Here is a 21343-nt window from a genome sequence, read left to right on the forward strand (position 1 = left end):
TCCATTAACATAGGTCACAGCAGCATCGGCAAAGGAAAGTGGAACTTAAAATTGCCAGCAGAAGCCAAATGAAGATGGCTTTGAAATTTAAGTGTCATTTGGGCCGTTGTGGATGAAATTGAGGCTATTAAATACTCCGCAAGTCGGAGTGGGAATTTAAACTTCAATTTGATCATTCTTTTATATTAGCATAAATGTGCAATTGGGGGCATGGAATTAGGAGGTTTATTGATCCATGCATCCATCCAATAATCTCTAAATACATCACTTCTAAAGAAAATATAAAAGTGATCTTCCTGCCATTCAAAATAAAAAATGTAAATACTTATTTTGACGTATGGACTATGGAGAGAGAGAGAGAGAGAGAGAGAGAGAGAGAGAGAGAGAGAGAGAGAGAGAGAGAGAGAGAGAGAGAGAGAGAGGGAGTGTGTGTGTGTGTGTGGGGGGGTCAACAAGTGGGGGTCTGAGACGATGCAGTACCATGTCTTGTTAATTCAGTTAATAATAGCTGAAGTGCTAGTTCTCATTATTTTCATTGTGGTACTAAAACTACACTAAAGTTTCAAATATCAAATGTCACTGCATTGCAAGACAATTAAAAAAGCACCATGAGAATTAATTAGCTTCATAGTGCAAGTGGGTGAAAGTGCATGGAAAAACTCAATTTAAATTACAGTATACTTTCTGTAGAAAGGACTCTTAAAGGCCACCATGTCACTTTTTTCCTAAACAAAGACAAAATATCCATCCATTTTCTGAATCCCGAAATAGGCCCTTTGAAATCTGGGATTCTACAGTCCCATTAAAACCACTGATGCTGATAATGGCGTAACTCCAAAATGAGCGTTTTCCAGTATTGGCAAAATTTGTGATTTAGCTTCAAAAGCACTCCATCAGATGGAACAAAATACGCGAATCGCAGTGCTGTATACATTGATGCTTAAACGGAACGTCCCACCATCAACTATCAAGGTCAATTGAACTCTAAATTTGTTACTTTTCAATTTAAGTAATCATAAAGTAACAAAGTTACTTTTCAAAACAAATAATTAGAAAAATAACTCAGTTACTTTTCAAGGTACCTGGCAACATTGATTAACACTGCCTGTTTGGCCTAGTCCAGTGTACAAAAATTTAAAAAAAATTAAAAAGTCTATCCAAGTAAACTTTTTATAATGAAATGTCATGCTGATAAATAGGAGCACAAACCACACAATGAGGGGTAGAATATTCAGTATTTCATCCAAGCCTGACCTGTTGGGTCATTTGAAATAACAAATTCCTCACCACAAGGGAAAACAGTGGTTTGTGCAAGTAATTGACTGTAATTAAATGTGCGATGGGTGGCACGGTGCAACACTGGTTAGCACATCCGCCTCACAGTTCGGAGGGTGCAGGTTTGATTCCACCTATGTGCCTGCGTAGGTTTTCTCCGGGTACTCCGATTTCCTCCCACATCACCAAAACATGCTTGGTAGGCTGATTGAGCACTCCACATTGCAAATGTGAGTGCGGATGGTTGCTCGTCTCTCTGTGCCCTGCGACTGGCTGGCAACCAGTTCAGGGTATCCCCCGCCTACTGCTTGATGACGGCTAGGATAGGCTCCAGCACGCCTGCGACCCCTGTGGGGACAAGCGGTACAGATAATGGATGGATGGATAAATGTGCTATGACTGATACCACCATGTGCTCGATGTCTTTACCACAACACACACCACCCTCACTCTCTATTGTCTGCAGCGCGGAGCATTTCATTTTGCTAAAAATGTCAAGAGTGACAAATAAAATTTAGGCTATACTAAATATATCCTTTATTGGTGGGAAAAAATATGCAAAATGTTCACGATACATTATTGGAAAAAAAAAAAAAATTCAAAGGCATGCAGCATGCCCAATAAAAAAAGATTTATAGTAGTTACAGTTATATTTGTAGGGTGTAAAATGAGGCTAAAGTAAGCAAGAAGACTAGGTCATAATTAACAGTGAGTTAATTTTTACATGTGACCCTTTTCCCATTACTTGGTCCCTTTGACCCATTGTTAATTATAATATTCAAACGTGTATTAATTAGGTTACGTACAGTAATGTGTGAATGATGTGTTTCCAGACATCCTGAGCACATTTAGTTATAGCTACTTGAATAAACTGTTTCCAAGGTAACCGTCCTGAAAGAAAAAAAAACCCCTCAACTGTGCGTTTGATAGCTGGCGCAGGTCCCTGAAAAATCTCATTTCATCATTTTGGGTGATTTTGACAGTCTCCCAATTCAATTCACTGCCACTGTTTCATAACAGACTCCAATCTGTGGTTCAGTGCAGAACCCCAGTTGTCAAGTGAAGAAAAGCAACTGGCAGAAAGGAGCAGTTCTTTTTTTTTTTTCATACAGATCAAACAAATTTGAAATTCATGTCGATACCCAAAGTAAATATCCATGTGTCTTTTTAGGACACACGCCATTCATTTTGTTGGTTATGCTCTTGTACAACCTGATCCCTAATCTCATCACATATCGACATGGAGAAAAATATTTCAGGCGATTCATGTCGAAGCCCTCGCACACACTACCCTGTTTATTGACTCAATGTTTCCATTTGACGTGCTTCTTAACAAAAGCGGCGAGATGCCTTCCGCCACGGGGTCACGTCGAAAGCAGTGAATAAAAGGGGCAGGCACTGCAAAACCTGCGGGTTGTTTGTGTGAACGGGTTGTGGTACTGCTGAGCCCGGGGATATTAGGAAAAGGTCGTATGGATGTTGTTACAGGTGACTGGATCGCCGGGTGCATAAATGCGTGTGGCGAGAGACAGCCCGCATATGTTCAGCGATGAGGAAGGCGGCGGCCGTGGGAGTGAGAGAGATGAGTTGATGACAATATGTCCTCTTCGTTGTCCTTGAGGGGAAGGAGATAGAGGCTGCAGTCAGGCGGAACTAGATGCCTGTCACTCACCGCAGGCGGGTGGCGGCCAAGGCAGCGGTGGTGGGTGTGAGGCGGGCAGCCGTGGGAGGGAAAGGTGGAGCAGGGTTGTGGGGGGGGCAGCACCGTGCATCGGGCCTCTGGGGAGCCATAGGCAGCCTTGTGATGGATTGAGGTGGGCAGCAGCTTAGACAGCTACACCGATGAACACTGTGTCCTTTTGGGTTCAGTCCTTATAAGGTCCTCTCCACTTTTTCTCACCTGACAACTTGTGGGAAAAAACACCACAGTTGATATTCTATACAGGAAAACTTTGCTTCATTGGGGGGGATACATTCCAAAGAGACCCACCGATACAGGTATAAATCCGCATTATAGAGTGACTGTCTTTAGATTTTTGTTTGTTTGTTTGCTGTTTATTTGTTTGTTTGTTTGTTTTACCCCTCCTGCACAATATATTTTTTGGCTGTTATAGACAAGGAGATTTAAAAAACAAAATCGTAATGTCATGAGGATTTTGCAGGTGAGCCGTGATACAGTATATGGAATGCACAAGATCAACAAAAGAATGCTTTATGTACTATGACTAAACATATTTTTGACATTGATTTGAAAAATGTGTCCACTTTCTTTCCTACTACATCAGATTTATTTAAAATACATATGCCCGCAATCTTCAGCTTGAGATATAATTTGTCTCAAGAGTTTAGTGTGCGTCATTTGACCTTAGTTCATTGAACATTTTAAATGTATTTAATTCTGTATTACTGTATGGGCAGTAGGAGGATCAGTTATTTGGAAATTGTTCCATTAATATGATTGTTCTACCTTGCACTTGACAAATACTGCATGTATTAAAAAAGTTAATACTAAAACAAAACAAATTAAGTTATTTTCTAAAAAAGTAAAACATACTGCATGTGTTAAAAAAACAACCTAAAACTAATATTAAAACAAACCAACTTGAAATATTTTCTAAAAGAGTAAAAGTAATTAAAACTTAAAACAAGTCAAAACCAACTGTAATAAAATCTGGTCATTTTTTAACGTTTTTGCTTTGATTTTCTGCGGATGTTTCTTTGCTTTTATACTTTTTTTTTTAATTGTGTATGCTATTTTATGTTTGTACGGCGACTTTGAGTGCCTTGAAAGGCGCCTTATAAATAAAATGTATTATTATTATTAATAATGAAAAATCTCAAACTATTATATTTATATTTATATATATTTTATATTTATATTAGGCCCTCAAAAGCCTGAAAAGTATAATAAATGGATGGATGCATATACAATTAATAGAGCTGTTACGATGGGAACACTTCATCTAAGACCAATTATATTCAGTAATAATTGTAGCAAACATAAGTGAAAAAAATTAAATGGATCTGTGTGGGATCTGGGATTTTCCAGTATGTTATACGCAGTCAGAGACAATATTTTTTCCAATCTTAAAAGGAGATATAGAAATAGCACTTTGAGGATGTTTGTCTCCCAGGTATGAAGAAAAAAACAATCCCCAGACTTTAAATGTAGTTTGAAGTCAAAACAGCTGAGCATGAAAAATCAGAGAGAGGGCACTTTCTGGCTCCCTCGCTTCTACTTGTGTCGTCAAGTCGCCGGCAGCGCACTTATTTAGATCTCACGTCTCTTCACTTGGGCACCCAGAGGAGAACTACACTCGTCTTGCCCGAATACATCCCTTTACAACGTTTCCCAGAGTATCACAGTCTGAAAAATGAAACATCTCTGCAACATCCTTTCTAAATTATCTCTGTAGATTTGCATCTTTACAAATACAAACAAGCCTACTGTTGTTTATTCCAGAATAATGAAGCCAGGCCCTTGTATAATGATGATTAAAGAGACTTGCACACACTCAAGTTTTATCTGCAAAACACAGAATAATTATACTATAGGTAATGAAAACAAACCTGGGAGGAAGCAACACACATTAAACTCAAACAAGAATAGCAGCAGATTCATCCAAGGATAAAAATGGAAAATGAGGAAGTGCAAGGGAAATAATTCACAGCCCATATAGATTTTCCACTGAGAAACAGAGCTACGCATGGCCTTAACACATTTACACACTTTTTTTTGGTTGTTGCTGACAGCCCATGTGGGATGAACATTTGCAGATCTGCTTTCTTTCACAAGGCGATTTGGATCTGATAGTGTGGGGTCTGGAGACCACGGGGATTATGCTTGTGGACACTAATTACCAAGGCTGTCAACTCCCAAGGCCTACAGAATTCCGATCAATGAAGTAGGAATACTCTGCGGCTAACTAACACATGCAGTCTGCTGAAGTGATGATGCCAGATGAATACGAGCAGCTGGTTCTGGATGGATGCCAGTTCAGAAAATTCAATTTGGACAGTGCTTGTCATTCACTACTATCAACTCAAATGCTACAGGGTAAAATGATACTTTTTGCAGTGTGCCACAGTAATCTCTTTGAAGACGATGACACTGAGTGCAACGCTCCACGGTATGAGGTTCAGGTTGTTACTGTTGAATGTTTATGTGTTCCAATGGACTTCTTGAAGGGTTCCATTAAATGGTGGTTCAGCACAGCTGGTTGTGCTTGATTGTTGAATGATTTTGACGAGAGGCACATCTTCTGTTCCTACCATTCATGTACCACAAAACACTTGGTTCCCAGCTCTTGGGGACTCAATCAATGGGATATGGTACTTAAAGATTGAAGCAAGACACTTTTGTCCCCAACAGTAGGGTACTTTATGTGCTATGGCACAGACCAGTCATTCTTGTAACATTTACAACTTTTATTCAATAGGAATGTAAGAAACAAATCAAACTTTACGAATGGTGGGAACCATCATGTAGCAGATGGTACGGTTCAAATCAAGTCAGCCCTGATTAAGCTGCATATCCACAGTAAGGCTATAAGCAGGCTGTGCATCAATTTTCTTAGTGTCTTAGGGGCCAGACAACGTGTAAACTTCTAATTAATTAAAGGAAAGACAGCTTCATTTACTATATAGCACATTTCATACACAAGGCAAGTCAACAACCTATGAGCATTTACAAACACAACTGTTGATGACATTCAGAAGAATAGCAGAGAAAAACAAAAGTAGCTACACAAATGACCCAAAATAGCATGCATTCACAGCATTTAAACACATTCACAAAAAATATTGGAAAACATTTAAAAGTAAAGTAGACAGTAATATAAATTACCAAAGTAAAGTCTCCAATTTGAAAACAGAAAATTTACGGCACATGACAAGTTACACTGGCGCCAACATGATTTGCAGTATTTTTTAAAAGCCACTTTGGTGCGGTTCTCACATGCATACCTCCGAAGAAGCGGGTTAAATATTTTTCACAGTGGAAATTGTGTATTTAGCACCTGATTGAACTGTACTGCGTGGTAGTTGGTGGAAACAAGTCTTTAGTAACTGTCAAAAACAGATTTTTTTTCTAAATAAGGTAAAAGTTAAATCAACCAGACAGTTTGCACATATTTATGAGGAAAACATTGGAGCGACACTTTATCATAACAACAAAATTATTGAAGTAGTTTCAGGTCAAAAGACCTCAGAATATGCTACAAATTTACAACAGGCACTGCATATCTGGAGGATGATGACTTTGTGTGCTGCCAAGCACCGCATTAGCATTTGCCAAAAAGCACGAGACACTACACTGCTGCCAATTTGTGTTTTGTTGTTTGTTGTAGTGCATCACAGCCTGAAAACTCACTCGCACTTAGAAACCCAACTTCTTAACATGTGCAGTGAGATAGTAGGTCTACTGGTGCATAACAGCTGTACAATTTTTGTGGGATTTTTTTTAGAAGTGCGGAATAGTGCTTTGACATAGTCCACAGCCGCAGTATACCCAACAGAGCTTAAATAGTTGCTGTCGATACGCCATGTCTAGAGATTTGAAGGATCCTGTGGTGTTCTGCTCTCTCACAGAGCTTAGCTCAGTAGCAGCTTTGTATTAAGAGTCAGACCCAACTTTTCAACTCTGGTCTTGTGACACACGTAGTTTAATATATTTTGTTATGTAGCAACAACAGTGTACAAAGTTCTTGGTATCAGTTTGAAATAAAATAGTAACATTTAGAATTTCTCATTCCAACACAGCCATTCATGCTATTCGTGAAATTTGACTTCATTTAACCAATCAAAGAGTCAAGCAGTCACATGACCACACCCTCGGTGTATGAAGCTTAATGTACTGTTACATAAGTGTGAACGTCAGAAAGAAAATTTAAGACAATTCTTTGAGATAGAATTTGCTTTGCTTTATGTCATTTTATAAAGATTTATTGTTGTTTCAGTGAAAATGAAACAGTTGGGCAATAATTTAAATTTGCACATTGCCATTTTATGTAGGCTATTTCATGCTTTGATCAAAAAATAAATCAGAAGTTTACTCACTAGTTGCTTAGTACTTCATTAGTTTCCATATTGAAAACTCACTCTACTAATTATTTGGAGGACTGCTTTTTATTTTGTTTACTTATTTATTTATCAATTTACTTCAGTCCTACTATTCTGAAACAACAGTTGAGTACAATTTGTGGTTACTCTATCCATCTCTGCATAGTACGATCCTAATGAGGATAAGTGTTATTCGAAATTGGATGGACTTGACGTTCAGGAGTCAGAATCATATATTTAAAAAACATGCCGAGTGCATGCGCTAGGTGGTAATTAAAGGATATAAAGGAAGTGAGTAAATATATGTGCAAACGCAAAATGCTGCTTAGAGTGCTACATTATAATTAGTGCCACACTCTTCTGCAGTTCTGTTTTCATAAAGGAGAAACAGATTACCAACCTATTAAGTTTGTAAATACAGGGAAAGTTGAGCTATTTACAGAGGCTGAAGCCTCTGCAATTACTTAAATATTACAGGCTCCAACAAATCCCATTCTGAGTATGTTGTGTACGTATGTAGCATTAAAAGCAGAAGTGGTGGGGTGTTCAAGTGCTCTTCGGAATCCACCCAAGAAATCACTTAAGACGTCACTTTGATGCCAAAAACCAGTTGAGAAATGCTACAATTAGCCTCTCAAAGAATGAACCAGGTGTCATGTCAAGATGTCAAACTTAATGGAAAAATCTGTTGGCAGCTTTCCCCAAATACAGCTTCATTCTGACTTTTCTTTTATTGTGTGATGTTTTTCAAAGCCAGATTGGGTGGTATAAATCACCAACATCGAGAAATTCAAAAAACCTTTGATATTTCTGCGGGAGTTTAAGCACAGACACATGCGGAACCCTCTGAAGCAAAGGTGCCCAAGTCCGGTTCTGAAGAGATGTATAACTACTACAATCAGGGATTGTTGTCGTAGGGCTGCAGGCCGGATAGGCGATCTCCAGGACCAAACTTAGGAAGCCCTGCTCTAAAGCATCGCTCATAAAGGTCAGATTTCCAAAGTTAGTCTCTCAAGAGCAAGAGAGCAACCATTTTCCTTGACTCACTTTTTTACACTGATGTTCAATAAAAACGCAACTCTCAATGAGAACAAGAAACAAAGTGAAAATTCATTCGAGACAAATCTCAATGACATGAAAAAAAAGATGGTCATGGCAGAACGTAAATTCTTGACATTTAAACACAAACATGCAGTTTACAATATTCATGTTGGATGTGTGTCTTTATTGTGTAGCAGATTGGAAAAGTTTGTTTTATTTGTTCTGTATATCTAGCATACAGGTCTTCTGCCCTTGATAACCCCCCACGGCCCTTTAAGGGGCATATTCTCTGCTGTTGCTAAGTGAGAAAAGATGTGGTATCATGCTCTTTTTGTGATGCTCATATTATCCCATCATCTTAATTGTGTCACTTATGTTACTTCCTGAAATGGACACACTCTTGGTAGAGCGACATTTAACTGTTTTGACTCAAACTGCTTTTGTGCTGTTTTGGTGATGGCAGCGTGACTGAGTGGCTCTTGACTAGTGCAGGTGACTTTGAGTTTGTCTGAAAGTGCTGCTCATAACTGCACTCAGGGTAATGGAGGCAACGGTGAGTTAGATTTTGAAACATTTTCTTTTTATTTGACAGGTCGGTTGTGAAATTCTTAGATGTGACATGTTCGCATGTGCGGCGAGAAGTATTGCTAGGCAACACTTACCGGCTCACTCGCTTTTCAACTAATGGAACAACTATAAATATACATTCAATCATGAGAGTACAGTCCCATGATTGAACTTTTTTATTCATTAAATACAGAAATACACATTCACACTTCTTCAAAGTAGCCACCACGTCATTGGGGACAATCAGTGAATAATTTCTGGATCGATATACAAGCCCGTTTCACATTTACAGGAGACATATTATGCTAAATAAACTATTTATTTATTTATTTAGTTATTTATTTTTTAAGGTTTAAGACGTGATAAAATTCTAATTCCTCACCACAAACAACCCAAAGTGATGTTATCCTCCATTCACTCATCTTGGAGCATTTCTGCTCATTCCTCTTCTCCAAGCAGGGTCTTGGTGAACCAGGTGTCTTAATTCCGGGTTAAAAAAATAGTCACCAAAATAACTCAAGAAAATATTTTTCTTCCAAGACGAACTTGTGCACCGACTGGGTTTCTATTCAGTACATCTCTGAGTGTTAAGCTCGAAAGCGCGTTGTATAAAGTTTTGTTTTTTTAGAAAGGCATGTGGTTGGGAAGCCGAAGGGGCCCGCTTGTCATCCGTCACCTTGAGTGCTCCACACACATCACGTTTGTTGACATTTTAATAAAAGAGAAGCAATACGCAGATGACAATATCAGACGGATTGAGTAAGTCATTTTGATGCTATGTGAATTGGATGGAGGAGAGGAGAATAAAGTAGCCACTTAATCTACTACTGTGTCCGGTGACGCTCTGTGTGAATGAGATGCTTCCGCAAACTTCCCCCTTTCTGAATAATAAAAAAGAAATATATCTTGGCTATCCTAACACTGTAATAAAGTAGTCATAAAGATCAAACAGCCCAACTTACTATTATCTAACGCCTTCAAATTGGTCACAGAAATTCATCGAATCACTAGTGCTAAGGTTTCCGCACTAGTTGTTTTGCTTCATATGGTCCTTAGATCATCCACTTAAAATAGTACTTGAAGATGTATTTATGACAAAAAAAATTGGTGTCAGTGACCAAACTGCGTTGGACAAAATCATGTAGGATCGAAGCGAGTAAAATCAAGATTTAGGTGTACTTGGAAGCCAAGGGAAATTTAATTTCTTATATGTGGATTTGGCATTAAAAGTTGTGAACCCTCCCCCAGTTGATTTCAAAGCTCCAGTTTCTTGTTCACACCATTTTGTTTACTTGTGAAGAAATGCACTAACAGCAGTGGTTTGTCAGTTCAGTGTTGAAAAAAATAGGTGGCTGTTTTCTGTTTTCTGCACTGCAGTTTAAAAGCTAGAGAAAATCTAATTGGAAGTAACTACTTAAATGAAGTAAATTATGCTTACTCTGCACCCTATGCTTACTCTGTATATATATATTTATTCCAACTACGCAGGAGACTTTTTTTTCTGGCGACATAAGTAACCATGTATGCATTGGTATGATCTCGTGTTTCATTTTCAAGACAACTTGGGGAGAGATAACACAGAGGTTTTATCAGATATTAATTGGTATTGTCACTGTCTTATGATGGTTTATGTCACATTCTTGTTTTATTTTTTTCAAGAGGAATAAATAAAACACAGGCACAAATGACTTTTACTAGACAGCTTTAGCATCCAAAATGTGGTTCTAATCTTTTCAGAGCCATCACTGTTGGTTGCCGGTAAAAGCCAAATATTTTTAAATGATTTACTGGGCTTGTTTGTCTGGTATGTCTGAGCTTGACTTAAATTTATGATCTTGTGAGTGTCTCCTTTGGGTCTATGTAGCAAAACGATGGTGGTGAGACATGACAGCGTCCCGTGTGGTGTGACGCGACCCATATAATATAACTTAATTCGCCATTACTACACCTGTGACTATGTAGGAAAAATGTACGTTAAAATGATATAATAGTATAATAATATCACTGATAATATAATTAATAGTCAGATCATTCTGCAGACTATCCCTTTAAAAAGAAAGAAGAGTAGATTTCATTGGTTGTTAACATTAGCTGAACACGTCATCTCTGAAGTCAACTGACAAGATTATGCCAATTTGGCAACCTGAAGGGAAAAACACACAAGTTTTGAAAACAAAAACAACTTGTGAGCCAAAAGGCTCTTCAACAAGCGCATTTTTGTCTGGAGTAATGAACCATGGATTTATCTGGGTGGGTGTGTGGTGGAATATATGGAGCATATGTGCAGCTACTCAAGTCGTATTTTGGCAGAGGCTACAGGCTATCATTCTTCTGCTGTTTTATTTCCACTGTGGAAAAATCAATTAATCCCACAACCTCTGAATCTTGAACCAGTCTCCCTCTCTTTTCTGTCAACCCACTCCTACCTGAAAAGAGTGTAATGACCCACTTTCTCCTTGTCCCCCGGCAATTCTGTTGCTTAACGTGTTTGACCACCTTGCCATGGTCGACTATAGTGTGCAGCTGCTGTTAATTTACAGGAGCACCGTTCGCCTTTCTTTCCTCGCTCCGAAGCATATATGACTAATCACAGCAGTCATTTCAAACAACTTGAGTTCTTGGTGGCAATAAATCACCTTGATACATGCTACTGTACCGATAATAGATTCACGCTCATGGCAGAGAATAGAACAGGTAGTTTTTGAGAACTGTTGGGTAGCACGGCATCGTGACATTAACTCGAGACTGGGACATATTGTTGCTCAGTGTACTCTTATGAGGCAACCAAAATCAAAGCGAAAACAACAAAGGGTTGTATTGTCTTTGTGCAACCGCCGGGGGGAATATGATGCTTCTTCCTTGCTCTTAAAAACACATTTTCTTTCTTCTTTTCAAACCTTTTTACAGTTGGAGCTTTTTACAAAATCCACAGTGTTCTCCGTAAAGGCATCATGTAAATATGCTGTCGGGGATACACACATTTTTAAAAGAAACAAATTGTGCATATGTGCTGAATTTGAAACATTTCCCCAGTGTCGTATTAACGTAGTTTTGTCAAAATAGGATCAAGAACTATAGCTTTGCTCATGTTTTTCGAGTATCGCTAAGATGAGCCTGTTTTGAGGCAATGGTCCTGTTTTACACCAATGCTCACCCCACCCGCTGTACCGTGGGGCCAAGGGAGAGTATGGCTTTTGTTACCATGACAACCTAACGGAACTAGGGAGTTGCGACGACGTCATCGTCCGCTGATTGCAGAAGCCCAAGGTCTGAAGAGAAATGCGAGTGTCTATAGACATAAATGCATCAAATGTGTTTTCACTCATGGAGACAGCACTTCATCAACAGGCCATCATATCAATCACAATGATTTGGCACGTATTTTGAAACTAAGCAGCTTTTCATTTGACGAGTTAACGGCTTTATGGATCATACCTCAACAGCACTTTTGAGTGAGCCCCACACCATTTGTGCTTTCGTTGCCTTGACATGAGGCATTTTAACAAGGCCCACAAAGTGTGTTACTCTCGTACAAGTAGTCCCAACATTGAAATTTGCTATCCTCAGTGGATGTTAATCCTTAGACATTCATCCAAATCCTTGATAGGTAAGCTTGTTGCATTTTATCCCCAATACATTTTAAAGCCAAATTTATAGCCAAATTGTAACTTCCAAAATCACACCTCAAGTCTACAATAGTTAAATGCCGTTCACAACTTTCATATACCTTGGAACCTTACTGTGGAAACCAAGGTTGATAATGGACCTCTGATCCGTTGTTTTATTCCATATCAATTTCTCCCAAAAGAAATAATGACCACAAGTACAGTAGTATATAAAAGTTGAATCACATCAAGCAATCAACAACCCAGCCCTGGCAATGGCTGTCATCTGCCAAATTCTCCTCCCCCTTCTTTTCAGTTTGTTGATTGTTTTATGTAAGGCCTAAAGTGTACCTCCGGAGATCTCACATTGTGGTCTCATATTGTGTAGTTTGATAAACATCTAGTCTTCCCACTTTTGTGTCTGGTCTTGTATTTGCCAAAATAATCTCCCCCGGTTTCCAAGGCAAAGCAGAGGACCTGTGGTAGACCTATACAAAGATGATTGCAAGCTGATGCTGAGTCACAAGAAAAGTGACCTCCATTATGAATACGTCTCCTGGTCATGCTCCAGGTTTTTGTCTGCTTCATCTCCAAATAAATCAAACAAGAGGCCACTCACCTATCCTGAATCCAAGTGGCATTTTAAAAATGGCTCGTGAGTGCTTTAAACCTGCAATTTGGATCAATTTAATGCAAGGCCATAATCCATCCCCATGAAAAGCATTAATTGCAATCAGCATTTTGTTAGCCTGATGGTAATTGAACTTCCTCTGGTTCAGAAGGGCAAACAAAGCTTCACAGGTTGAAATGGTAGAAATTTCTCCAAATGTGCTCACGTGCCTGTGTTTCATTTGGCTATCACTATATTGGATAGCGTCAGTATCGATGCTTTATGTTATCATTTTGGCGGTTCCATACATTAAGAACAGGTACAAAACTCATCATTTCGTGTGGCCCACGAAAGCAAATAATTCTTGCTAAGTGGTACTGGTCTCTTTGTTTAATTTTCTTTGGTAAGAAAATCTTCATCAACAACATGAAATTTTCTTCATTTTTTATAATTATTGCTCACTGATAACACTCTTAACACAAAAGTGTCAACTAAATATGAATGCTTTTTTCATATTTCCATCTAATCAATGTGTTATTAAAATTAAAAACAAGAACAGAGCAATGCAGGCAAGCCATAACTACGATATGGCCCAGAATGAAGATGAGTTTGTCACCACTGCATGACTGAGAGAGAAGAAATGCACTAATGTAGAATATATTTTTTGTTCCTTCCCTATGACATTTCACACGGGACTTTAGCTCAGTGAGCAAAATGATTAACGATTGTGTTCACTCATCAATCTTTGAGTATGGTTGTTGTTGTTGTTTCTAATTGCTGTAAATTGTAAATTGCGCACATGACAAAGCATGATACGTGAAGTAATTCTAATCCTCAGCACATATAAATTAATGTTAAACACAGAGGCAATTTGTTTATGTATTTTGTTGTTTTATTTATTTGTTGATTTCTGTTGATTGATTGACAGATTGACGGATTGATTGATAGATTGACGGATTGACGGATTGATTGATTGATTGATTGATTGGTGGTTTATTGATTGAGCATATATAGACACATTACACAACAGCTATTTATATAGGTATCTATATTTTTACTGTTATTATTATTATTATTATTGTTGTTGTTGTTATTAATATTATTATTATTATTATTTAACACTTGCATGACAAGCTTACGTAAACATTTAATAATGGCCTGATGATGGATAAAATTTGACCCCGGAGCGATTTTACTCAATTTCCATTACATCCTGTGGGATATATATCGACCAACGTTCTGGTTGTTGTTTTCACAGAGTCCTTTGTATTAAAATTTAAGGTACATTTAAGATGACAGATGTAATCGCAAGGCTCTTTGACAAACAACAAAAACACAGCAGCGGACGAGATGATCAAAGTCAGAACTGCCACGACGGGAGCATGGCCGCCTTCATTTATGATAATGGCAGATGGCCCAGAACAACAAGTCCAGTCCCTGCTGCTTCATCAGCTCTTATCACTTATGCCTGAGACAAGGTAGATAACTCGTAACAGCGTTGCAAGGACATCCATTGGCCGATAATTGTTCAAACATGGTGTATGTGCCTGGAAGACACAATAAAAGGGGGAGTGATGGTTGGATGCAGAGACACTGGAACAATGCTTACTGATGAAAAGCTTGTTGTTTTCATTGCCCCTGAGTGGGCCACAAGTCAGCTCAACTGCCTTTTTTTCTCCTTCAATGATGCCTGGAATTTGGTACGGGTGAACCTATTAAATTGTGCCCTGAATGATCTGGGCCTGGGATTTTACAAATTAATAAATGTTTCAGGCTATTACATCAAAATCACAGCAAATTATTGTTCTATAGTAGTTGTGCAACACACCACTGGAAACTCAGTCTATCACCATCACTCCTGAAATAAAACATTCAAATTCCAAATCCTGCACATTTGTCGCTTTGGATTTACATTTAGTGCGCCTCATTGACTGCAATCTTCAAGCCTTTTTCTTTAACAGCTATTTAAGTTAAAGTGTGGGAACCTAAGAACACTTACTGGCAATTTGCTAAATGCCTGATGCACACTAGAGGAAATTTAAATTGCAACTTTTAGAGACACGGGCTACTCAAGACATTACTTCAAATTTAATCTTTTAATCCAGAGGACGCACACACTTGATGATTCAGCCCAGACAGAGGACAATACTCGGCAATACTGAACAAGTTATTTCATGGACCAGAGAAGGCACACAAACGTGTGATTCAATGTTGCTTCGTTGTCCATGGTAACACATGCCGCAATCCTGCTTTCTTAACGCACTCATTGACTTCTTCACGTGTTCTGCACAAATGTGTTTCTTTCACGCTACTGAGATTTTGATTTGAACTCTGATCCAATCTGTGGCATTAAGTTACATTTAGTAAAGGCTTCACAGTAGAGCAGCTCGAACTTGCCTTGAATTGGGACCTCAGGAAAGGTTAGCCGGAGATTCTTTTTTTAATGCCGGCACAGAAAACTAAGCATTATAGTCATATAAAGTTCAAAACTTTTAAAGTTGATTGTCATCATGAAATAGGTTATTGTGTCAATAGTGTTCTTGGCTAAATGTAATGTGTAATATAATTTAGTCTCACTGACATGATACCAAATGTTTGAACAATTTGCAGATTTACGAGAACAAGGATCTCTTGTACTTACTTCTTTTGAGTGAAAACAAGTCTATTTTCTTATTATAATTTACATTTTGCAATATAATACCTCATTGTCCTGAAATAAGGCACAGCAATACTTCACGATCGTTACTGACCCAAGGTACATATTCTTCAGAAAAAATCTCCCGGCACATGACTGAAAACTATATTGATACTCAAATACTGACAACTTTGGGCTCAGTTCAGTCACAAATGTATTTTACTCTCAGGAGGCCTTGACTTATTCTGTTGTACGAATGGCAATACTCAATAGGTCGATACACAGGTTAATTCTACCTTCTGTCATCCAGTGAAAGAGCATTTCATTGTTCTGCCTGTCACTAAATGTTACAGCGTAGATAGATGAACATACATTATTTTATAGCTCTGCAATGTCAAACGATATGGCGATGAAGATCTGTTCGACCAAACAGTTGTTTACATCACCACTGTACGTGGCATGGACCTGGCTTGCTTTGGACCCATTTTGTGGTGCCTACTTTTGCCAATGCAAAAGCATCAGAGCACAGTAATGTACCTAGCAGTGCAAAGAAGAGGCATAAAGTGCTTCACGAGACGTACAGAGCCACTGTAAGGTACAACAGATAAATTACAGCCGCTAGATTCAATTTACTGAAGTACAATTTACTCCAGGAGATAAGAGCAACCACTAAGGGGAAAGGTTGGTGAATACGCCCTGGGGAAAGGTCAGGCATGACTATAGCGTTGTAAAGACATCGTCCGAATACTCCTCTCAATTACCACCAAGTCAAGACCAACAGTTGCAGTTACCCAGCAAATATCTGACCATTAATCACCAAACCTGTGATTAAGATGATGATAATTTAGGCCTAGAAGTCTTCAAAAGTTTCAAATCCTAATCCTGCTCGACAGCGGGTGCTTGATATTAATGTCTGCTTTATTACAGTGTTGTTGTTAATTAAACCCTGCAACATTTCACCTAGGCTATTGTTTGTTCCTGTCAGGCAGCTAATGAGCCCCAAATTATCTCAGCAAGAGACAAAAGCCCAGAGGATGCTCTATGCTCAGAGGAGTCAGAGACCTCTTGTGTAACTGAAGAGGAGTGCCGTGCGCTTCGTCATTTTTCACAACAGAAAAACAGCCAATGTGATTGTCTAACATTCAACAGAATGAACAAAATAAGAGTTGTTTTTGTTTTAATTCAAACTGCAGTTGCTCATCTTTGGCCATTTGAGGGCAGTGCCAACATTAGCATCGGAATAACAACGTTGGAGATTATGTGCAGCAATAAAAAGATGCTTAGTTACACACAAACATTAGGATTCATATCTATCGCTCTTTGCAGAGGTAAAGTCCAGTATTCATGACTTTTTAAGGACACATTGGGAATCATCAAGTTTATGCTGTGCTCAATGCGTCCAATATAAATCTACATAAATCTGCAGGGATGATGCTTAAATTTCAAATTTTCATCTCATTTTCACGCTCTTCCCTTATTGTAAAAGTGTAAGTTAATTTTTCCTCCGCCTCATTAAGCATTGTAAACATCCAATCATCCAGACCAAAGCATGCTTAGAATAGATAATTGTTGCAATAACATGTACTGTATATCTGGTTTACTTATTCCTATTTCTTTGGTTTCAAAATAATGACTTAAAAAGTGTGATCAACTTTGTTTCAGTGTGGTAGTAATACTTCTACATGTCATTAAAATTCTAGTCTTTGGAGCTGCAACAATTTTTCTCACATTAACAGGCTAATGAGCTGTGGTTATTTTTCATGAGGTGTCAGATTGAGTACCAGACAGAGACCTGCGGTGATGATTTAGATGCCGCTTCTCTTCTTGCATATTGAGTGAGGTGACTAATTGGCCTATTTTCAGGATAGAGATTTAATCATCCATTAGGACTTAAAAATGTCTGCATTGCCACCCCACAACGCATTTCTCAGAGAAGGAGAAGCTCAATGGTGCATTTCCAGTGTGCCGATTTTTTGTGTGCAGCCTGTTTGGTAATGTGCTGGTGTCCGCAGAGACAAGCGCCGCTGACTTACCGGGCGAGTGAAAGTGAATGTGAAAGCTCAATCACATTGTAAATTGTACAACAGAGCAGTGGAGTCTTGCTTGGCCGTGGAAGTGGTAAGATGAGGAGGAGAGAGAAAACAGAGCTTTTGTGTTTATCAACCACACTACTGCCTCCAACACGCTGTACATACAACATACTACGATCTGAGCAAAATGAAGGGTTGCTAATTAAGATGCATAATTTTCAAGGTGTAAATGATGCTTTCAGGGAAAGCAGGGTAAAAAAAAAACACATCCCAGCTGTGCGGCACAATAAATACCTGACGGTGGGCTTTGCAGTTCTGTCACGCTCTGCTGTTGCAGCCACCAACAATCAAGCATTCCCACCTCAGGCACTCCACTGGCAACAATTTAAAACAAACTCTCTTTGTTCTTCCCTGCTTGCACTCCCCCCTCTCCCCAAGTCATCCTGACTTCCCGGTGTAAAAGGCTAATGCATCATCTAGGAAGGAAGTGTGGTGTTTGGGGTGAAATATGAGTGGACATTTGCCTGCTAATGAACAATTTAGCTTTATGTGTTTAATCAGACTCAGAAGCAAACAGACGAGTGTTTTTTTTGTTAAAACGCCTTATCCTACCAAATGCCCCCTTGTCTTCCATCCATCAATTTTATGTATGCAGTTCCTTTGCATGGGTCCAGGAGACATCCTGGAACTTAATTTCTCCAGATCCTGGACAGATAGCTATTGAGTTCAAGGATCAAATTAAGCGGTTTTGCATTGTTGTTTGGGAGGCAGTATTTGCAAATCGCGCCTCACATAAACACATTGAAAAGCAAAACTGTGTGTGGCTACTTCAATACTGCAAGATTCACCTGCTGCATTCCTAGTGTAATTTTGTAATTTTTGGCCCAAGGAGCAAATTGTATTTATGATTTGGATTTTAAACTGTACTTTGAACATAATCTGACATTTTATACTTTTTTCCCGTTATATAATGTTATGCTTTTAATTATTGCATAATTTTCTCTTTTTAATTACAGCAAAATTTGCTCTATCATTATATTGTTAGCCGAATATCACAGTGGCTAAACAGCGACTCCTACAGTCTTCAATTAACCTAATACACATTTTGGGTTTGGTGAAGAAACTGCTATCCCCAGAGAGAACACATCATTTCCACATGACCCGTCATGAATGTGAATGAATTCTGTAACACTTGGTAGACAAACACGGCAAAAATACGCATTGCCTGAATCACGTCAAATAACGTCCCTCAGCACTGGTTACATGTTGACATTTGGACACTAAGGGGTCAGAAAGGGACACAACTTACAATAAATAAATAAAAGAAATGGTCCAAGCCTGGAAAGACAGGTAGATAAACCAGTATGTGTGACAGTTGGAGAAGCAATACTCATTGCACCAGGCGATCCCGACAGTGACGCCTTTACGAAACCATCAGGGACAAACTAGCAATTACCTTGGAACAGGATGAGTCATGCAATTTTCATTTGATATATTTAATGGTGCAGTTGCCTCACATTTGTGTAATCCTGAAGTTTCTTTTTTTTTTTTTGTCATACAACCTGGCAGCACCAATGAGGTCTGCAATTACTCCTACCCTGGCTGCCCGTTTGCAGATAATCCCCTTCAAAATGATTCATGAAATAAAAATAACAGGATCACATCTCATATGAAAATCTTGATTTATAATGTGTGGCCTCACACATTACATGCTTAACAAATTGATTATTTATAACATTTTTTCCCCCTTATTTACATCACCTGAAACGAAAACGGGAAGAAACTATCCAGCACCGTTAAGTGCTTTAATGTGAACTATTTTAATACAAACGAGTTTACACATTTGGAATGATTTTAAAACTGAATGCACCTTTTTGCAACCAATTTCGAGGCGGCTCACTGCTAATGAACAATTTTTTTTGTAGTCCGAAATAAATAAAGGATAGCAGTGAGTCTATCCATTCCTTTTTTATTGTCATCATTATGGTTGGAGATACGTATGCTGGAGACCTTTCACAGCACACATTGAGTGAGTGGGAGGAGCATGTTTTGGAATGTGTGTTTACCAGTTGTACCGACTTTTTTAACCCAATACATGACGTTATCAGATAACATTCATTTCAGTGAAACAGCTTCTTGATGCTAGTGTACAGAATTTACCTTGGGCAGCTGTGGCATTAACCTTGCATTGGTTCATTTTCTAAAGCATTTTCCTCACTCAATTCTCATTTTTCTCAGTCTTAATTTTCAAAGGGTGATGCTGTAAACCAGTAATAACAGAGAATGGATTTACAAGCAGGCGAAATCCCCCAGCGAGACTTGCGGCCCAGAACAATAATGAGCACATAGCAAACAGAAAATTTGCCATAAGCCAAAAGAGAATGCAAACACAACGCACACTGACGCAATGGAGACTGCACAAGCCCGACACGCGTACACACCAACGTACACGGGCACAGGGAAGATGGCGGAATCTTCCCAAAGCTTGTGTAACAACATATGTTTACAGGTAATTAAAAGAAGGTCCCAGGTGGTTCTCCTGTCATATTGAGATAGAACACACCAAGCAAATTACCAGCCTGGTTTTCGACATACGTACAATGCTGTGCGTACATAATGCGAAATCTTGGTGAGCTGCTGTTGTGATCTGGACTGATCAGTAATATAATTTACCACATGTGTACAGTATGTGGTAAATTATATTACTGATCAGTAATTTTTACCATTATTCATCCATATTCTGACTACACTGTGGTAAGATTCTTTTGATTATATGGATTTGCTTTTTGCCTGTGATCTATGATTGCCCGGCAAGCAGTCCAGTGTGTAGTCTTGTGGTCCTAAAGAATCTCTTATGCTATAGAAAATGCTAAAAGTTACTTTTCCTGAGTGTTTTTTTCAGACCATTGTATCCAACTCCAGTAATTTTATTGTAAAGTAGAATTGTATTTTTAGGTTGACCAATGTTCCATGGGCGTTTCTAGCTAATTTTTTGGGCGGTGGTATGTGGGCGCAAACACCCCTAAATTGAATCCCAGCCCCCTTAAAATTTGTTTGAGATTGCTGATATTTTTAGACAATGTATGTCCTTTTTCAAATAAGTTACTGAAGCGTATTAACATCCAGTACTTCCTTGAAATGCAGTATTTTAATAGCAAAATTACAGCGCACACCGCCTGCATCAAAAATGGTTTGCTTGCCCCACCCAATCCCCGCCACCTCAAACTGACTTCGCTCTGATGAATATGCTGGCTTCCAGTGAAAGGAGTAAGGAGTGGATACTTGGCTTATGTTGAACATTTCTTACCATCTAACACTTAGTACCTTACCAACACCTTAATATCATTACCAGTTTTTATTGTAACTGAATTTAATTGTAGCTCACTGTTTTTATTATACTAAGTGAGGAGTTGTAGCTGGTGTTTTGCAAGTTGGGACACATTATACGTAGGTGGTCAGCACCACTGTCCTGTTTGAAATAGAATGGGAGAAGCTAGCTTCTGAGATGACTTTGAGTTGG

General features: G+C 38.7%; 1 protein-coding gene across 1 annotated transcript in view; it reads right to left on the reverse strand.

Moving 5' to 3' along the window:
• The window catches only part of tnmd (tenomodulin), a 61369-nt gene that overhangs the window by 33212 nt on the left and 6814 nt on the right, over nt 1-21343 (reverse strand). The window lies entirely within an intron of this gene.

The sequence above is a fragment of the Syngnathus floridae genome, chromosome 1 (genome assembly GCF_059516105.1).
Source record: "Syngnathus floridae isolate MCC-2025c chromosome 1, RoL_Sflo_1.0, whole genome shotgun sequence".
Lineage (NCBI taxonomy): Eukaryota > Metazoa > Chordata > Actinopteri > Syngnathiformes > Syngnathidae > Syngnathus > Syngnathus floridae.